Genomic DNA, 5180 nt, shown 5'->3' with positions numbered 1-5180 from the left:
ATTGCAAGCCTAATTCAACTATAGACCTCCAAATCACAATCCGGACACGCTCCTAAGTCCAAAATCACCCAATGGAGCTAACAGAACCATAAAAACTCCGTTTCGGAGTCGTTCACACATAAGTCAACATCCAGTCGACCTTTTCAACTTAAGCTTCCAACCTTGAGACTAAATGTCTCAATTCATTCTGAAATCTTTCCGGACCCGAACCAACTACCCTGGCAAATCACATAGCAGTTATAAAGTACAAAATGAGTAGTAAATAAGGGAATACCTGGTGTCTCAACCGGCCGGGTCGTTACATCCTCCCTTTCTTAAATAAACGTTCGTCCTCGAACGGGTCTAGAAACATACCTAGAGTTTCAAATAGGCGTGGATATCTACTCTGCATCTTCCGCTCGGTCTTCCAAGTGGCCTCCTCAACTGGCTGACATCTCCACTGCACCTTCACTGAAGCTATATCCTTTGATCTCAACTTTCGGACCTGCCGATCCAAAATGGCCATCGGCTCCACATCATAAGTTAAATCACCTTCCAACTGAACCGTGCTGAAATCCAAAATATGAGACGGATCGCCGACATACTTCTGGAGGATAGAAACATAAAATAATGGATGCACACTCGACAAACTAAGTGGCAAGGCAAGCTTGTAAGCCACCTCTCCAATCCTCTAAAGTACCTCAAACGACCCAATATACTGAGGGCTCAACTTGCCTTTCTTCCCGAACCTCATAACACCCTTCATGGGTGAAACCTTGAGCAGTACCTTCTCCCCAAACATGAAAGCAATATCACAAACCTTCCTATCGGCTTAACTTTTCTGCGTGGACTGCACGGTGCGAAGCAGATCCTGAATCAATTTAACCTTGTCCAAAGCATCCTGAACCAATACGTACCCAATAGCCTAGCCTCCCCCGGCTCGAACTAACCCATCGGAGGTTGACACTGTCTCCCATATAAAGCCTCATACGGAGCCATCTGAATGCTCGATTGATAGCTGTTGTTGTAGGCAAACTCCGCGAGCAGCAGAAACTGATCCCAAGAACCCCCAAAGTCAATGACACAAGCGCGTAGCATGTCCTCCAATATCTGAATAGTGCGCTCGGATTGTCTGTCTGTTTGAGGGTGAAATGCACTACTCAACTCAACTTGGGTGCCCAACTCTCGCTGCACGGCTCTCCAAAACTGTGATGTAAATGGCGTGCTCTGATCTGAAATGATGGACACTGGTACACCGTGAAGGCGAACAATCTCGTGAATGTAAATCTCAACCAACAACTCCGATGAATAGTAGTCCCGACTAGAATGAAGTGCGCGGACTTGGTCAGCCGATCCACAACTACCCAAATAACATCAAACTTCCTCGAAGTTCATGGGAGCCCAACTACAAAATCCATGGTGATCCGCTCCCATTTCTACTCTGGAATCTCTAGCCTCTGAAGCAATCCACCCAGTTTCTGATGCTCATACTTCACCTGCTGACAGTTAAGGCACCAAGCTACAAATCCCACTATATCCTCCTTCATTCTCCTCCACCAATAATGTTGTCTCAAGTACTGATACATCTTCGCGGCACCTGGATGAATGGAATATCGCGAACTGTGGGCCTCCTCAAGAATCAACTCTCGTAGCCCATCTACATTAGGCACACAAATCCGACCATGCATCCTCACCACCCCATCATCCCTAATAGTAACGTCTCTGGCATCACCGTGTTGAACCGTGTCCTTAAGGATAAGCAGGTGAGGATCATCATATTGACGCTCTCTGATGCGATCATATAAGGAAGACCGAGAAACCACACAAGCTATGACTCGACTGGGCTCCGAAATATCTAATCTCACGATCTGGTTGGCCAAGGCCTGAACAGCAACTGCAAGAGGTCTCTTACCAATAGAAATGAATGCCAGGCTACCCATACTCACCTCTTTTCTACTCAAGGCATCGGCCACCACGTTGTCCATCCCGGGATGATACAGAATAGTAATATCATAGTCCTTTAGCAGCTCCAACTATCTCCGCTGCATCAAATTTAGATCCTTTTGCTTGAACAAGTGCTGGAGACTCCGGTGATATGTAAATACCTCACAAGACACACCGTAGAGATAGTGCCTCCAAATCTTCAATGTATGAACGATGGCAGCCAACTCCAAGTCATGAACAAGGTAGTTCTTATCATGGGTCTTCAACTGACGCGAAGCATAAGCAATCACTCTATCCTCCTGCATCAAGACACACCCAATACCAATCCGAGAAGCATCATAATACATTATATAAGAGCCTGAAGTTAAAGGCAAAACTAGAACTGGAGTTATGGTCAAGACAGTCTTGAGCTTCTGAAAGCTCTCCTCACACTCATCCGACCACCTGAAAGTAGCACCCTTTTGGGTCAATTTGGTCAAGGGCGATGAAATAGATGAGAAACCTTCCACGAAGCGACGATAATAACCGGCCAAGCCGAGAAAGCTCCGAATATCTATAGCTGAGGACGGTCTGGGCCAACTCTGAACTGCCTTAATCTTCTTCAGATCCACCTGAATCCCCTAACTGGACACCACTTGCCCTAAGAACTCCACCGAACTAAGCCAAAAACTTACACTAGTAGAACTTGGCATAAAGCTTCTTCTCCCTCAATCGCTGCAACAAACTCTCAAATGTTGGGCATGCTCCTCCTGGCTACGAGAGTACACCATGATATCATCAATGAATACTATGACAAACGAGTCGAGATAAGGCTGAAATACATTGTTCATCAGATGCATGAATGTTGATGGGGCATTGGTTAGCCCAAAAGACATCACAAGGAACTCATAATGGCCATAACGGGTCCTAAATGTTGTCTTTAGAATATCCGAGCCCCGAACCTTTAACTGGTGATACCCAGACCTCAAGTCAATCTTAGAGAACACCCTCGCTCCCTGAAGCTGGTCAAATAGATCATCAATGAGCGGCAAAGGATACTTGTTCTTGATTGTAACTTTGTTCAACTACCTATAATCGATGCATATCCGCATAGTACTATCCTTCTTCTTCACAAATAGGACTGGTGCACTCGAAGACGACACACTGGGTATAATAAACCCCTTATCAGTTGGTGCCATATGATACGGAGGAATAGAAATGGGCTGAGTGCCCGCACCAAGTTAATACTAGGGGTGTTCGTCGGTCGGTACGATACGGTATTTAGACATTTTGGTTCGGTATTCGGTTTTGTAAAATACTATACCAATACCGTACCTAATTAAATTCGGTATGGTTCAATTTTTCTCCTTTCGGTTTCGGTTTATTTAGTTCGATAACTTCGGTTTATTCGGTTTGAATACTAACTAGTGCATAGAGACATAGACGGTAATATTCTTACTTAAAGTACTCAAAAGTACAAAACTAAAAAAGTTTGTTGACAAAAGTTTTGTTCAAAACCAGCAAATACCAACCTAGAGAGAGAAAACTTAGAGAAATATCTTGTTACTTGCTTAGAGTTAATTGATGAACTTAGAGAATAAAAAAAAGTAAAATTTTAGATTTCTTACATTTGTCACACCTCTTTTTTTTCCACGCAACCCTATTACGAGGTTGAGTTAGAAGAGTTTTTCCAATTAAAGTGACGATTTGAAAAAGGATTATTTATTATTTGGAGTTGCCACTTGGAATTGAGTTTTGGTGTTCCAAGTCACCTTTTATTTGAATACTTTATCAAATGGAAGATTTGACTCCTTGTTTATGGTCTACAAAAATAGAAGACTGTGTAAGGAATTCTGTTGACCGAGAGGAAGGTGTGAGGCACCCCTCGAGTCCTGTGGTTCTAGCACAATCGCTTTTATTAACTTATGTCCGGCTTAAATCAATTCTTGGCTATTCTTGTATTTTATTGATTATGGTTTGCCTATTACCACTTAACTAATTATTAAATTTTATTAATTGTTTGGACCCAGATGCAATACGCACACAAGGTATTTCTTTGAAGTTAGATGTTAAACCAATCGGGACTTGACCTAGTCAATGTCCTCGATCCCTGCTTCAATAATGATTCGGAGAGAGGGAATCTCAACTTCAGCAGGTATGACCGCTTCAGTGCCATAAACCAACAAGTAGGGCATTGCGCCAACTGATGTACGGACAGTTGTCCGGTATCCCAAAAGAGCAAAAGGCAGTTTCTCATGCCATTGTCTAAACCCTTTGTCACGCCCCAACCTCGGGGAGAGCGACCGGCGCTCAACCGAGTGAACTCGGTCGAGCAAGCTTATTAAACCTTTCCTGCCTGACTCATTCATAATCCAAAAAGGGAACATATCATTATTTGTAAAATGGGGACGTTAGTACGGTCGAATAGTACTAGTATGTAAGGCAAACACCAATCTTAGAAGAATGAACATTGAAACAAAGAGAAGGCGGTCATAATAATCAATAAGTACTTCATAGAAATACAAAGAAACACCAAGTAAGGATCACATAGTTTCCAGTTCAATTCTTCCATTTTTTTTTATAATCTTTAGTGCCAAAGCCACAACTCATAATGCCACCATATTTTTTTTTACATGGAGTCCGGTCTCGGCCCGACCAGCTAAGCCATCTCAAGTGAGACATATCTATATCCACATTGTAAATCAATGATTTCAACACAAATGCCACCATGTGTACATCATGGCGTCCAATCTCGGCCCGATCGGCTAAGCCATCTCACTTGAGACATAACCTCTTTTAATTGTTCACTCAATTCACAACTCTTTCCCATCTTTCGTTACATGGCACAAACAGCCTCATTTATTAAGTAGTTCTTGGCACTTGGGAACATTTTACAATTCAAGTCTTTCCCTTTGTATTCGTTCAAATAACATCATCATTCATGTTGATAAGTACCATCACATAAGGCATTTCACACATAAGGGAAGGAGCTTGGAAAATCATGATTTCGTTCTCAAATAGCATGATGACATGGTAACCATCTAAAACAATTAGGGAACATGAATCTTTCAATCCAACACACTAAGGCAAACAATTCTAGTATGATCAAGTTGGAACTTATACCAATTATTCGGACACTAGGAGTTCGATTCTAAGAAGAAAAGAGTTAGCCATACATACCTCAATTGCGCTTCTTTAGACTCTACAATTATCCGGAATCCTTAGCAACCTCAATCTATTTTAGCAATATACAAATTGAACCCAAAATTAGGAAAATG

The sequence above is a fragment of the Nicotiana tomentosiformis genome, chromosome 7 (assembly GCF_000390325.3).
Source record: "Nicotiana tomentosiformis chromosome 7, ASM39032v3, whole genome shotgun sequence".
NCBI classification, from domain to species: domain Eukaryota; kingdom Viridiplantae; phylum Streptophyta; class Magnoliopsida; order Solanales; family Solanaceae; genus Nicotiana; species Nicotiana tomentosiformis.
The sequence above is the reverse complement of the archived record's forward strand: the minus strand, read 5'-3'. Positions refer to the sequence as shown.